We start from the raw sequence: 16,272 nt of genomic DNA on the forward strand, positions 1-16,272 counted from the left end.
AGTGAGTGGCATACTAAAATCCTGATCTTCACCTTGAAGTGATCATGAACATCAACTGACCTCATACAACTCTCCCACCCCAACCAAAGAAAATGTACCCTGAACTCCAACACTTAATTCATTTTTGGGACCCTTTCCAAAGAGTTTGTTTCCTTGTGAATTCCCATTTATAAAGCACTCTGATCCTATGCTCCCCATGCAAGGGACTAAAATTCTCTGCCTTAATTTTCTTACCTATTAAACATGGATAATCATTTCTTTTTCTTATGGATGTTGTGAAGGTTAAATGAGATAATGTAATTAAAGATTCTCTTTAGGAACACTGAGGTTCAGGACCTGAGTTCAGTAAGTGCTGAAGAAAATGTATTTCTCTTCCCCAGTTCCACATCAGGACCTCCTCTCTCTATATCATTCATTGGAGAAAAGATGTGTGGAGAAAGAATAGTCAAGGGTTATTTTTAGAAACTTATTGTTATATTCCCCAAAACTAGAAGCAGCTTGGTACCACTTGTAATCTGAGAAAATGGAACTAACTTAAAAAAGGTACTGAAATTGCACCACATAGTTCCTTTAGAGGGAGATCTTTGTGAAGGATGGGTCCTTGAGGCTTTCCAAGAAGTCTGACTTCAGGCATACATTGATCCCCTCAACTCAACAGACTTCTCTGGGATGTGCCTTGTCTTTGGGATCTGGAGCTTCAGAGGACCACAAACCTCAATTTTTTGTCCTACCCAAGAGACAAAGGTTCTCTCAGATCTAGGGAAGAAATGAGTCAGAGATGGTATAGGAGTCCCAGAGGAAGTGTGCGTGAGTGTGTGTGTGTGTGTGTGTGTGTGTGTGTGTGTCGGCAGCGGGGCGTGTAACTCCTGCGAGGCCTCAGGTTGACATTATTGGAACCATTTTAACATTAAAAAAAACTGGAGGCTCAGAGAAATTAACTGGTTTGCCCAAGCCCACACCACATGTAAGAGAATCAGGATCAGAATTCAAGTCTGTCTAATATCAGTGCCCAAGCACTTAACCACTTGGAGGTACTGAATGTGCTACCTCTGGGACCCACAGCTTTGGGGCTTCAGAAGCATGGCCTAGGCTGGTCGGAGGCAGAGGGTCTTTGGCCCCAGGCCTTATTTTCAGGAAACTGAAATGTAAACTTTTTTTTTTTTTTAAGATTTTATTTATTTATTTGAGAGAGAGTGAGCGAGAGAGCAGAGCAGGGGTAGGGGCAGGGGCAGAGGGAGAGGAAACAAACTCCCCGCTGAGCAGAGAGCCCAATGCGGGACTGGATCCCAGGTCCCTGGGATCATGACCTGAGCCGAAGGCAGCCGCTTAACTGACTGAGCCACCCAGGCGCCCCTAGAATGTAAACTTTTGATTTTTATCTTCAAACAAGTAGTCTGGACCCAGAAACTATTACTAGACCTTACCTTATGTATTATTTTTCTCTTATAGTTATTTTGTGAATAGCAAAATTACACTGCAGTGTATTTTTGTATTAAAAGCATCAGTATGCTAAATGCATTTAAGATACACCACTGCTGTACTTTTTGTTTTGTTTTTTTAGTCATTACCCGCCCCCCCCCCCCCCCATTTAAAAAATACGGCAGCTTGGGAAGGGGTGGGTATGTAGGGCTAGGACTTCTGCCGACTTCTTAATTAGACCCACGTCGGCCTGGGGACGCCTCCTTCCCGTCCTGCGTTCCTCCCCACTCGGAGCCCCAGGCCGCCCCTTAAGTTTATGAGCCCCTGGAGGACCTCTCATTTTGGATCCGTATCCTGAGAAAGTCCCGTAGCAAAGCTGGCGATGCCAGCTTCACCGCGGCTCCCGCCAAAGCCGTGTGATGACCTTTCCTCGCTAGGTCAAGTTCACCTTACTGAAGCAAGCACGGCTGGGGCTCCCGGCTCCTCGCCGCCCTGGGCGCCGCGGCACGCGACTCTGGGCGCCGCTGGAGCTGGGGGCCGTCCCAGGATCGCGCTCGTTGATAGGCCATTTCCGGTACAACGCTGAAACAAGCTGCAAGGTGATTGGGCCTCGGGGACCGGGGAGGTGTGAATGGCGCCTGCAGGAGTGACCTGCCGCCGCGCCTCTCTGGATCCTAGTGGGGCGGGTGACCCCGGTGCCTGGAGGAAAAGGTGGCTGGTGGCTGCTCTCACTTGCAATGCAGCGGCCAGAGTGAGGGGGGAGAACCCAGGCGGCTCTCCCCGCGGAGCTTGGGGTTAGCTCCTCCCGGCGCAGCTTCGATTCCAACGGGGCTGCTGGATGGAGGACCGCGGCCTTCCCACTCCGGAGCTCAAGATAGCAGCTCCTCTGGGACACCTGGGTGGCTCAGTCCGTTAAGCATCTGCCTTCGGCTCAGGTCATGATCCCAGGGTCCTGGGATAGAGTCCCACGTGGGAGCCTGCTTCTCTCCTCCCTGCTCATGCTCTCTTCTCACTATCTCTGTCTGTCTCTCTCTCAAATAAATAAATAAAATCTAAAAAAAAAAAAAGATAGCATCTCCTCTATGCAGCAAATCCGAAATCCATGTGCAAGTTTAGGTTTTACACATCCTCAACAAGTCAGTTTACTCCTGAAAAATAGGGGTGTTGATCCCCAAAGATCATTGTAAAAAAATTCCCATGAAGAGAAGTCCTTGTGGGAGTCAAATTAAAATGTGTGAAGGTTTATATGAAATGTCCAGAATAAACGGATCTGTAGAAGAAGGGCTGGGGAGGGGGGTTGGGAAATAGAAAGTGACAGTGAATGGATATGAAGTTTCTTTTGGGAGTGATGAAAATGTCCTAAAATTAGGTTGTAATGATGCTAATAGGATGCCTTCGAATTGCACTCTTCGAAGAGGTGAATTATGTGGTAGGTGAGCTCTACCTCAGTAAAGCTGTTTTAAAGTGTGTGAAAGTTCTTTGTCACCTCGCTAAAATTTGAGCACACTCTAGTATTCCAAAACTTCCCCGTGTATTATCTAATTTGTCCTCCATCCAGTTCTTTGAGTTGAGCAGCATTTTAGAAAGGAACACAAATAAATGCAGGGCAGAAGGGACAGTGAGAAATACCCTAGAAGATCAGAGGAAGGCACTTGAAGAAGCCTTCAGGGAAGAGGTGCCATTTGATCTGGGCCTTCAAGGATGGACAAATAGAGACATGACGATGGCCTGGGAGAGGGTGGGAAAGCATAGGATTCATAGCATGGTAATAATTAGATCACTTTGGCTCTAGTGTAGAGTATCTGAGGGAGAGTTTTTGCAAATGTCCCCAGAAATGTTCAAGTCCTAATCCCCAACAGCTCAGAATGTGACTTTATTTGAAAATAGGGTCTTTGTAAATGTAATCCCGTTAAGATGAGCTCACACCCAATTAGAGTGGGCCCTAATCTAATAGAACTTGTTTGTTTATTTATTTATTTAAGTAAGCACTATGCCCAACTTGGCACTTGAATTCACGACCCCAAGATCAAGAGAGGCATGCTGTACCGACTGAGCCAGCCAAGTGCCCCAGTGGCTGGTGTCTTTATAAGAAGGGAAAACAGACACCCAATGACAGACTCAAAGAGAATGCCATGTGATGACAGGACAGAGATTATAATGACGCAGCTGCAGGCCAAGGAATGTCAAGGATTGGTGGCCACCATCAGAAGCTGGGAAGAAGCAAATTCTGATCAGGGTCTCAGAGGGAACATGGCCCAGCTGGGACCTCGATTTTGGATTTCTAGCTTCCAAAACTGTGAGAGAATAAATTTCTGTTGTGAGAGAATAGATTTCTGTTGTTTGAAACCATAAACCAGTTTATGGTACTTAGTTACAGCAGCCCTAGAAAAGGGAGGAATCCCTTTCTCTGAAAATGAAACAAGAATTTTGGTCCTTACACTGTAGGTGGCAGGGAGGTATTAAATGTTCTTGAGCAAGGGAGTTATATGGTTTTAAGATTTGGAAGAGGAGAACCTGGAGGTGAAAAGAGGTTTTTGCTTTTGTTCATTCACATCAGAGTAAACAGGGGTCTTAACTCATGGAAGAGTAGTAGAAATGCACAGGAATATCCTTTCCAGAACCTTCTGTGGTCTACTGTGTTCTAAAAGAATGCCATGGTCTCATACTGTTTAGAAAATTCTTTTTTAAATTGACTTTTTATTTTTTTAAAGTATTATTTATTTACATCTATGCCCCAAATGGGGCTCAAACTTGAGACCCAGAGATCAAGAGTCACATACTCTTCCAGTTGAGCCAGCCAGGTGCTGCAAGAGAAAATTCTTAGGGCTCCCAATCCAGGAAGCCAATCTCTTGAAATTAGTCTGAGGAAGCTAAGGGTAGGGTCCAGATCCCATTTCATGCTTTTCTCCAACTTAATTTGTTTAGGGCTCTGTTCCCTTCTTCCTTCCTTCAACAAACATCCTCTTTCCCTCTTGAGAAGGGGAAAGATTGATACTCTGTCCTTTTCAAGACCCTCCAGGAATGAAGAATGGCGGTGGAATACACCTTTGCTTTCTCTCTTCCCAATTTCCCTGCAGCCTCACCCTCTCTGATTCTTTCTCTCTGCTTTTGACCATGTTGTTCCATATTTGCCTGGTCGCTTTCTTGTTGCTAGCTACCAGACTGCATCTACTTTTTCATGACCTGTCTCACCTAGTTGTACACAAGCACGCACAGACACACTGCAACAGGGTTTTGTCACGCGATTCCATTAAAACAATTCTCTCCCAAGTCCTGCCAACTACCTCATTAAAACACTCTGCCACTTGCTTTCATTGGCTTCTGAATCCCTTTTTGTTTTGTTTTGGTTTTACTTTTCTGGCTCTTCTGTCTTTTGTCAGTCTTCTTCTTTTTTTTTAATTTTAAGTAGGCTCCATACCCAGTGTGGGGCCCAACACGGGGCTTAAACTCACAACCCTGAGATCAAGACCTGAGCTGAGATCAAGAGTCCAACACTTAACTCACTGAGCCACGAGGTGCCCCACAGCCCTCCTCTTTATTTATTTATTTTTTTAAAAATTTAAAGTTTATTTATCTATTTATAAGTAATCTCTGCACCCAACGTGGGGCTTGAACTCATGACCCAGAGATCAAGAGTCACATGCTCTTCTGACTGAGCCCGCTAGGTACCCTGACAATCTTCATTTTTAAAGTGCATTTCCCCAGGATTCAGGGATCCAACCCCTTTCCCTTGGGTTCAATTGTCATTCTATCCTCTAGGACAGTGATCCCCAACTGGGGATTGGGGGGTGATTCCCCTTCCCCGGGAACACTTGGCAATGTCTAGAGATATTTTTTGGTTTTGAGGAGGGAGGGTGGTGGCAGGGAGAGGAGGACAGGGAGGTGGTGTGTGTGCTAGTGACTTCTAGTGGGTAGAGGTTAGGACTACGTCTACTAAACATCTTACCATGCTCCTCACAACAAAAAAGAATCTGGTCCAAACTATTAACAGTGCGGAGGTGGAGAAGTCCTCCTCTAGGCCTCCACATCAAACTGGCTGCTTGTTACTTTTTCTAGATATTTTATTTTATTTTATTTTTTTAAAGATTTTATTCATTTATTTGCGAGAGAGAATGAGAGACAGAGAGCACGAGAGGGAGGAGGGTCAGAGGGAGAAGCAGACTCCCCGCCGAGCAGGGAGCCTGACCCGGGACCCGATCCCGGGACTCCAGGATCATGACCTGAGCCGAAGGCAGTTGCTTAACCGACTGAGCCACCCAGGCGCCCCTCTAGATATTTTAATTGACTATTCAATTACACTTCACTCCTGTTACTGGCATATCAGACCTACTGATATCTGACCCCTTCTTTTTCATGGCTTTTCCCTGCCAATCCTGAGAGTCTGTTATATACTAGAAGCTTAAGATAAATCAGTGAAGGGGCACCTGGGTGGCTCAGTTGGTTGAATGTCTGACTCTTGGTTTCGGCTCACATCATGATCTCAGGGTCATGAGATCGAGCCCTGCTTCGGACTCCGTGCTCAGTGTGGCATCTGCTTGAGATTCTCTCTCTCCCTCTCCATCTGCCCTCCCTCTGCTTGCACCGCTCACTCTCTCTCTCTCTCTCAAATAAATAAGTAAAATCTAAAAAAAAAAAAAAGATAAACCAGTGAAAAGGTAGGCAAAGATCCTCTCCTCAAGAAGTTTACATTGCAAGGGGAGAGTATAAATAATTTCTAATAGGGCGCCTGGGTGGCTCAGTCGTTAAGCGTCTGCCTTCGGCTCAGGTCATGATCCCAGGGTCCTGGGATCGAGTCCCACATCGGGCTCCCTGCTCGGCGGGAAGCCTGCTTCTCCCTCTTCCACTCCCCTTGCTTGTGTTCCTGCTCTCGCTGTCTCTCTCTCTCTGTCAAATAAATAAATAAAATCTTTAAAAATAATAATAATAATAATTTCTAATAAACAGAAGTAAGAGATACTTCCAGATGATTGCTTTACCCTCGCTTTCTTTTCCATTCCCATCATTCTACCTGTGTATAATACATGGCCTCAAAATTTAGTAGCTTAACAACAAGAGTTATCATCTCGGTTTCCATGTATCAGGAATTTGGGAGAGGCTTAGCTGGATGGCTGTAGGTCAGGGTCTCTCATGAGGTGGCAGGCAAGATGTTGGCCAGGTCTGCAGCCATTTGAAGGCTTGAAAGGGCCTGAAGGATTTGCTTCCAAGTTCACTGACGTGGCTGTTGGCAGGAGGCCTCAGTTTCTTCCAAGTGGGTCTCTATATAGGATTCCATAGAGCTACTTACAACATGTCATCTGGCTTCCCCCAGAGCAAGTGATCCAGGATAGAGCAAAAGAGGGTGTCTTTTTATGATCTGGTCCCCAAAGTCACACATTGTAAGTTCTGCTTTCTTCCATTTATTAGATTCGAGGTCTAGGTCCAGCTCATACTCAAGAGGAGGGAATTAGGCTCCAATTCTGAGGGGAGAAGATTCTAAGAATCAATGGATATACTTGTAAAATCACCACACCCCCCTCCCAATTATATCTAGCCTATTTTAATAACTTGCCCCCATATATACCTATTCCCAAACTCATCTTGCACAGGAGTTGCTAAATCTTCCTAAAACATCATCTTAATTTTGTCTTGTCCTTCTTCAAAAATCTCCACTATAGGGACACCTGGGTGGCTCAGTCAGTTAAGCAGCTGCCTTTGGCTCAGGCCATGATCCCAGAGTCCTGGGATCAAGCCCCGCATCGGGCTCTCTGCTCAGCGGGAGGCCTGCTTCTCCCTCTCCCACTCTCCCTGCTTGTGTTTCCTCTCTCGCTGTGTCTCTCTCTGTTAAATAAATAAAATCTTTTTTTTAAAAATCTCCACTATAAAACACAGGTGCTAAGTGACACATATGTAAAGGTTATCATTGAAGCATTGTTTATAGTACTGAAACGTAGAAAACAACTTAAATCCGATCAATACGAGAGTGATTAAAGAAACTGTGGTATAGTCACACAATGACCAAGTAGGCAGCTGTTGAAAATAACACAGAAGTGCTCTACGCACTGCGGAGGAAAAAGCTTCTGGATGTATGGGTGAGAGCAGAACGGTGTGTGTTGAATGCTACCTTTTAAGTATAAACAAGGCAGGCAGAAGAATAGTAGATTGGACATTTGCTTTTATATGCACAAAGAAACTCTGGAGGATAGATAAGAATCTAATAAGAATGATTTCCTAAAGGGGACTAGGACTGACTAGAAAATTATTTAAAAAATATAAACCATGTGAATGTATTAAGAAGTGAATTTTAGGGGCGCCTGGGTGGCTCAGTTGGTTAAGCATCTGCTTTCAGCCCAGGTCATGATCCCAGAGTCCTGGGATCCAGCCCTGTGTAGAGCTCCCTGCTCAGTGGAGAGTCCACTTCTCCCTCTCCTGCCTCTCCCCACCCCCAGCTTGCTCTCTCTCTCTCTCTGTGTCAAATAAGTAAAATCTTTAAAAAATAAAAAGTGAATTTTATCTACTTATTTTATTTTTTTTTTAAGATTTTATTTATTTATTTGACAGAGAGACACAGCGAGAGAGGGAACACAAGCAGGGGGAGTGGGAGAGGGAGAAGCAGGCTTCCTGCTGAGCAGGGAGCCCAATGCAGGGCTCGATCCCAGGACCTGGGATCATGACCTGAGCCGAAGGCAGATGCTCAACGACTGAACCACCCAGGCGCCCCTTATTTACTTATTTTAAAGATTTTATTTATTTGAGAAAGAGTGCATGCACAAGCAAGGGGAGGAACAGAGGGAGAGGAAGAAGCAGACTTCCCGCAGAGCAGGGAGCCCAACGCGGGACTCGATCCCAGGACTCTGAGGTCATGCCCTGAGCTGAAGGCAGATTTAACCAACTGAGCCACCCAGGCACCCCAAGAAGTGAATTTTAGAGGTTGTTTTTTTTTTTTTTTAAAGATTTTATTTGACAGAGAGAGACAGCGAGAGAGGGAACACAAGCAGGGGGAGTGGGAGAGGGAGAAGCAGGTTTCCCGCGGAGCAGGGAGCCCGATTCGGGACTTGATCCCAGGACCCCAGCATCATGATCCGAGCCGAAGGCAGACGCTTAACGACTGAGCCACCCTGGCGCCCCCCAAGAAGTGAATTTTAAAAGTCAATAGTTTCTTATTACCTGCAAGCTTCCACTCGCTCATTTGTCCTCGGACTCACTTAACAAATCGTTATGGATTACAAGATTAGTCCCACCTTTATCCCCCCCACTACATTTTTTCTCCAACTAAGCTGACTTTCACTGAGCTCTAAATAATCTTTTCACCTTCCACTTCTTTGAGCATCCCTCCCCAGTTGCTGATCTTTTTTTTTTTTTTAAGATTTTATTTATTTTTTGACAGAGACACAGCGAGAGAGGGAACACAAGCAGGGGGGAGTGGGAGAGGGAGAAGCAGGCCTCCCGCGGAGCAGGGAGCCCGATGCGGGGCTCGATCCCAGGACCCTGGAACCATGACCTGAGCCGAAGGCAGACGCTTAAGGACTGAGCCACCCAGGCGCTCCCCCCACAAGTTGCTGATCTTTATGCCCTAAATCTGTGGCCCTAAACCAGTGGCTTTATTGTTTGTTTGGGGTTTTTTTTAAGATTTTATTTATTTTTTAGAGAGCGAGCGAGAGAGAAACAGCACGAGAGGGGAGAGGGTCAGAGGGAGAAGCAGGCTCCCCGCCGAGCTGGGAGCCCGAGGTGGGACTCGATCCCAGGACCCTGGGATCATGACCCGAGCCGAAGGCAGACGCTTAACCATCTGAGCCACCCAGGCGCCCAAACCAGTGGCTTTAAACAGGGGACAGTGCTACCCCCTAGGGAGTGTTCTGTGAATTTGTGGGGACATTTTTTGGTCACAGTGATGGAGGACCTATTGGCATTTAATGGGTGGACCCAGGGATATCAGTTGTCCTACATGATAGCAGACAGCCTTGTTCAATGAAAAACATGTCCCTTGTCCTCCACCATTTTCAGAATGATTCATGGACATTCATTAGGTCAAAACACATTTATAATTATGCAAGTACAGAACCTAAATCCATTTTATATATAAACACACATTTATAAGTATAGTTCTAATCCTGGAGTACCTGGCTGGCTCAGTCAGAAGAGCATGTAACTCTTGATCTTGGGGTCATGAGTTTAAGCCCCACATGGGGTGTAGAGATTACTTAAATAAAACTTTTTAAAAAACCGTTTTAAAAAGGAGCACAGGGTTTTTTTCAAAGATTTATTTACTTGAAAGAGAGAGAGAAGATGAGCAGGGTGAGGGGCAGAGGGAGAAGCAGACTCCCTACTGAGCAGGGAGCCTGATGTGGGGCTCAATCCCAGGACTTTGGGATCATGACCTGAGCCAAAGGCAGACGCTTAATGACTGAGACCCCCAGGCACCGCAAAAAGAGTAGTTTTAATCCTCACTTTTCCAGAGAGGCAGACACCTTTATATACCAAGGGAAGCTTGTATTTTGTTTTGTTTGGAATTTCACCAAGAATTATTTGCCATTTTGGAAAATCATGGCACAGATGGGCCCACTTGAATTTGAGTATGAGCTTGTAGCTGCTGAATTCATAGAGATCCTGTATGCAGATGCACGCGTATGATGACTTCATTATGACCACTTCACTAAATCTTATGACAAAGCCCTCCCCAAGCATTTACATATTGCGATATACATTATTTAATTTTTTAAAGAATAATATAATACAGAAATGTGCACAATTCTTAAGTGTAAGCTCAATGAATTTTCACAAAAGTGAATACATCCACATAACCACTACCCAGATCAAGAAACCAAAACATTTCTAGCACCCTAGACCCTCCCATGCACCTTCCAGTCACTGTCCTTCCCAAGGTTACTAGTCTGATTTCTAACATTATAGTTTTGCCTCTTTAAAAAAAATTATATATATATATTTTTTAAAGATTTATTTATTTATTTGAGGGAGAGAGCGCGAGTGAGCCGCAAGCTGGGGGAGGCACAGAGGGGGAGAGAGAGGGACAAGCAGACTCCATGCCAAGTGCAGAGCCCGACGTGGGGCTCGATCCCAGGACCCTGAGATCATGACCTGAGCTGAAACCAAGAGTCGGATACTTTAACCGATTGAGCCACCCAGGGACTCCTTAAATATATATTTTTAAGTTTATTATTTTTTTATTAATCTCTACAACCTCAAGGTTAAGAGTCGCAAGCTCCTCTGACTGAGCCAGCCAGGCACCCCTAGTTTTGCCTCTTTTTAAATGTAATACAAATGGAATCACACTATATATATATACATATATGCACATATATATATATATGTTCTTTTGTGTCTGGATTCTTTTCCTTCTAAAATTCATATCGTTGCCTGTAATTGTAATTTTGATTCTAAATTATGTATTTAATTATTATATTATACGATTGGATACACATTTTAAAATAAATGACTTTGTCTTTTATAGTGAGGATTATATTGCATTTTTATACGTGGCACTGGGGGCACCTGAGTGGCTCAGCCAGTTAAGCGTCTGCCTTCAGCTCAGGTCATGATCTCAGGGTCCTGGGATCGAGCCCCGCATCTGCTCAGCAGGGAGCCTGCTTCTCCCTCTCCCTCTGCCTCTCTCTCTCAAATAAAAATCTTTTAAAATAAAAGAAAATAAAAGTAGCACTGTAAATGTGTTACTTCTCCATTCATTTCATCGTAGTAAAAGGAGCATTCAAAATATTCTAAAAGGCAAGCAGTAGTTCTGATAGGCTGCCGACCAAATTGTTTGCAGCCTGAGTTTGCCCTCTAGCCCTTTGCACAGTTGAGGTAATCCAGGGAAAGTCTCCCTTCCTGACCCCTTTTCCTTCAATTCTCAGATGATTCATCACTTTCTCAGAGAAGTCTCCTTCTCCAGCTCTGCTTCTGTGCTCTTTCAGGAACCTGTACACAAGTTGAGTTCAGCATTTATCTCACTATGCTCTGTGTCTATTTACTTGTCTCTCTCTGTCTCATTCACCATGGTAGCTTTTGTGTCTGGTATGTGCTTGGGATTCAAAAAATGTGTTGAGCAAATAAATGGACACCTTAGCCCATATTTAGAGCCTTCTCCACCAGCCAGGGCCCTTGCTGTCCCCCATCTAGGCCTCTTTCTCTGAAGGAAAGATCATGGAGATGTGAATCTCTGTGTGTGTGTGTGTGTGTGTGTGTGTGACGGACCTCCCTGCCCCAACATTGTCACTCTAGCCCTGAGTATCACTGTCCCTCGGCCTTCCCAGCCTGCAACACCAAGCACAGTCATTTCCAGAAACCTCTACCTACACTTGTTTCCTGAATGCTGTCTAAAGCTGACCTTCATCTGAAACCAGAGGATGCCAGGGATTGCCTTTAGACAACATGGCGGCTGTCCAGCTCAACTTCCTCCATTCCAGCTGAGCCAACTGTTCTCACAGGCACCATCTGTGCTCATTTTCTTCCTTTCTTTCCTTCTTTTTTCTCCTCAAGTGTGAAAGGAGCATTCAAAATGCCTTTATGGAATATGTCTGCAATGCAAACTTTAAGCCTCTCTTGAAAACGGCCTACTCTCTCAAGTATCTGCATGTAATTACAGTAGGGACTCTCAGATCTTCTGTTTTATTTAATGCTATAACACTAGTATTTTTGTTGGTGACAGCGTAAGTCTACGTCCAATCAGGAGAGGGAAAGTACACAGTAATTTGAACAAGGACAAGTTTATTCTACAAAATTATTGGGGCAGGGGCACCTGGGTGGCTCAGTTGGTGAAGCGTCTGCCTTCCGCTCAGGTCATGATCCCAGGGTCCTGGGATCCAGCCCCATGTTGGGCTCCCTGCTCAGTGGGGAGTCTGCTTTCTGCCCCTCCCCCCCACTCATGCTCTGTCTTGTTCTTTATCTCAAATAAATAAATAAAATCTTAAAAAAAAAAACAGAAGAATTATTGGGGCACCTGGCTGGCTCAGTCAGTGGGGCATGCAGATCTTGATCTCAGGGTTGTGGGTTCGAGCCCCACACTGGGTGGGGAGATTGCTTAAAAATAAAATCTTAAAAAAAAAAAACAAACAATTATCAACTATAACAGGGTAGAGAAATGAGGGAATGGAATGTGTATTAGTTTCCCAGGGCTGCCCTAACAAGTTACACTAACCAGGTGGCTTAAGACAACACAAATTTATTCTCTCATAGTTCCAGAGACTGGAAATCCAAAATCAAGGCAACGACAGGACCACACTCCCTCTGAGATCCCAGGTAATAATAACCTTCCTTGCCTCTTCCTAGCTTCTGGCGATTGTTAGCAATCTCAGGCATTCCTTGGCTTGGAGACGCATCACTCCAGTCTCTGCCTCTGTCGCCACATGGCATCTTCCTGTGTCTCTGTGCATGCCTTCACATGGCATTCTCCTTCCTATCTGTGTCCAAATTTCCTTCTTCATACAAGGACACCGGTCATTGGATCAGCACCCACCCTAATCCAATATGACCTCACTTATATCCTCAAAGATTCTTTTTCCAAATAAGGTCACAGTTACAGGAACTGGGGGTTAGGATTTGAACATATATTTGAGGTGGGGGAACACCATTCTGCCCCCTACAGATAATAGGAAGTAAAGATTCTAAAGAATGCGGGAATAGCAGATGTAAGAAATCACTACCCCAGCTGGGGATATAGCACTCAAGGAATAGCCTCTACCTGGGCCTCCCTGGGGTGAGATCCAGAACTTTTTGGAGAGAGCACAGAAGTTGCTGGTGGAACTTGCTGGAAATCAGGGAAACTTGCCGGGAAGCCAGGGAAAACTGTTCACGGGAAGGTGTCTCAGAGGCATTCCAGCAGAGAACCGTCCAAGGAATATACCGGGGGAGCTGCTGGCCACTGGGCCCGCCAGGAGCCTGGCACTGGAGAAGCTGCCTGCATTTCAGAACCTGGGAGCAGGGGAACCCACTTGTACCCCAGGAGCCTGCCAATAGGGCTCACTGGAACCAGGAAGCAAACCCCTTTTTTTCTGCAATGGCTCCCCAGCTGTCTTGCCAGTTGGCAAATAAAATATATTTAAAGGGCTCAGATCCCTTTTCACAGAGGAGGCAAGAAGAATGAATTTGGAGCTGAAAGGTAATAAATTGGCAACTGGTATAGCGACATTCTATTGTTTCAGATATTAATGGACATCTCCCTTCACCCTTCTTGATTTTCTCTCTACTTTCCTCAACCTTCTCCCCATCTCACCATAAGCCCTATCACTTTATCATTCAGTTCGTCTAAACTTGACACCTTCCTATCATCTCTCCCTCAAAAAAAGAAAAAAAGAAAGAAAAAAAAGAAAAGAAAGAAAGAAAGAAAGAAAAAGAAAAAGGAGACAAATAAAGTACCAGTGGCAGGTGGCTCTCTAACTGGGCAAGCGGAGTTAGACCAGAGGCAGGACCAGCTTTCTCAGACCAATATAAATTCTGGCAACTCATAGTAGCTGACCAGAGTGGAAAGCCCCCAGAGGTGGGTCTTGAAAGCTCCTCACCTGGGGAATTAAATTGATCAGGAATTGCTGACACCTGGCTGGGACAAGCCCTTTAAGGGGAAAGAGAGCTGAAGCTGCGGGAAGTAGCAGTCAATGCCAATTTTGTATACAGGGACGTAAACTCCAACTTCCTGGGGGTAAGCACCCGTCTATCCCCAGGCACAGCATGTAGGAGGTGTTGAAATCTTGTTAAATGGTTGATGCCAACCAGACCAGCAACCCAAACTCAAAGCTTCCTGTCATTTTTCAGGGGCGGTTCTTAGCAAAGGAGCTCTAGCTGACCATCACACCCCTCCCCATACCCTGCAGCCACAACCCAACCCAACCTGCCCTACCCTGGCTGATCCGGAGCTCAGCCTAGAAGCCTCTGCAGACAAAGGTACTGACCAGAGCTGGCTCGAGGGCCAGAAAGGATAGTGTACTCTGAGAGAAAGAAGAGATAGTTTTATCACCTGCATTTTGCCTGTAACCCGAGACTTAATTTATCAGGCACATTCAGATGTGACTTCTCATTTGATCTTGATCTTTCAAGTCGATTTTGAGATAGGCATGACAGCGTTTATTGTTCCCATTTTACAAGTGAGGCCACTGAGGCCCGGAACAGTTAAGCAGAAGTGAGGCCCAGAGTCTAAAGGGGCCCAGAGTTTCCGGAGAATGAAACATCCATGTGTCAATCTCCAGCCACATCACCTGCCCCACTGAAAGCTACGTGGGGCCTCCTGCCACTGGATCCACACACACTGGTCATGCCCTAGAGCATGTACACAGGTGGTGGGTAAGGAAAGAGTTGTTGAAATGGTCGTCACAAAGAAGGCAGAGGTGAGACCGTGAGGCTCTTAGGCTCACCATTAGTGGCCTGGGCGTAGGGCCAAGACACCCCAGTCTACATTAGACTTCAATTGGATGAACTCCAATGCCCCAACTTAGGGTCTTAGGGCTGCGCCCTCCCTACCAGATTCTCAGGCCCAGGCCCTTTCCTTAGGCTACTTCCTTTGTCCTTCGTGTTGATTTCTTCAGGATACCCAAAGAATCAAAACTCTCATCAGGCATGCTCTGCCCTTGAAAGCTTTTCTTGCCCTGGGGCTTAGGAAGCACCTGTTTAAGAGAAAAGTGAGAGGCGCCTGGGTGGGTCAGTCGGTTAAGCGGCTGCCTTCGGCTCAGGTCATGATCCTGGGGTCCTGGGATCGAGCCCCACGTCCAGCTCCCTGCTCAGCGGAGAGCCTGCTTCTCCCTCTCCCTCTGCCTCCCACTCTGCCTACTTGTGCTCTCTCTCTATGTCTCTGTCAAATAAATAAATAAAATCTTTAAAAAAAAAAAAAAAAGAGAGAAAAGTGAGAGCCTGCAGAGGGGCTCTCAACTCACCAAGGTTGAGAAGGTTCTCCAAGAACTCACAGCTGGAAGCATCACCATACCCCTAAGGAACATCTTCAGGCACCATACAGCCAGCCGGGATCCAGGGGAGAGAACACCTCTAGCTGGAAGAGCTGCTGCCTACCCTCATCAGAAGTCTCATCATGGATTTCCAGAGGTCCCTGCAGGCCTTGTGTTACAAAGAGTTGGCTGTAGTCCTGGGAGAGCTATCTGGATAAGTCCTTGCTTGCAGAGCTGGGGAGGAGTCTTCACTTTCCACACCAGCTCTTACGGATTTTGCTCTTTCCATATCATCCTCTCTGTGTCATTACTTTCAGCACTAAGTCCCAGAAGAGAGAATTCTGCTGGGCTGGGTACTCTGCACCTTCATCTCAGACCCAGGATTCTAGGCTTCAGGCTTTCTTGTTCCACCAAGAAAATAAGTACAGGTTTGGACCAGAGAATTCTGGGGAAGGAGAACCAGTGGAAGCGCAGGCTCTGGTTTGGCGGTGGGGGCGCCTTCACAGTGCAAGAAGTTCGTGCATGCCCACTTCCTCCCCACCAGTAGCCCAGCTCCAGTTTAAACGTTTCATGATACAGCCTCTCAAGCAGCGGGATTCCACCCCCGATCCCTTAATACTAAAGTCTACTACTATTACGACTACTACTATTACTAAGGACTGTTTCCCTTGAAACAGGGCTCGTGGGAGCCCGGAACTCAGGAAAGCTGCCGACCACCACCGAGCAATTCAAGGTGGTTTACTGGTGCCCTGCAATGACGCCCCTATACTGAGCCCTCGGCGCGGGCCACACAAACCCCCACAACTCCAGGAAGAAAGTCAACGCCCCCAGCCTCCTCCCAGTTTTGGCTCAGCCCGGGCTCTCCGGGACGTCGCGCAAACACTGGGGCCGGAGGTGGCACTATCCCTAGTCTCCGGCTCCTAGTCCCGCCCCAAAATCTTCTCAGCGACCTGGGGACCTGCTTGAGGATTCCCGGAGGGTACCGGAACCGCCC

General features: G+C 46.1%; 1 long non-coding RNA gene across 1 annotated transcript; it reads right to left on the bottom strand.

Annotated features, from left to right (window-relative positions):
* Positions 1 to 934: 934 nt before the first annotated feature.
* On the bottom strand, positions 935 to 16,154 carry LOC135364571 (uncharacterized). The gene is made up of 2 exons (XR_010411958.1): positions 15,270 to 16,154; positions 935 to 6,875 (listed from the first exon to the last, which is right to left on the bottom strand). It is a non-coding gene; the product is annotated as an uncharacterized LOC135364571 (long non-coding RNA).
* Between the last annotated feature and the right edge of the window lie 118 nt (positions 16,155 to 16,272).

This window comes from Mirounga angustirostris, unplaced genomic scaffold (assembly GCF_029215605.1).
Source record: "Mirounga angustirostris isolate CCGP_5_RB_7025 unplaced genomic scaffold, mMirAng1.0.hap1 SCAF_5, whole genome shotgun sequence".
Taxonomy (NCBI): domain Eukaryota; kingdom Metazoa; phylum Chordata; class Mammalia; order Carnivora; family Phocidae; genus Mirounga; species Mirounga angustirostris.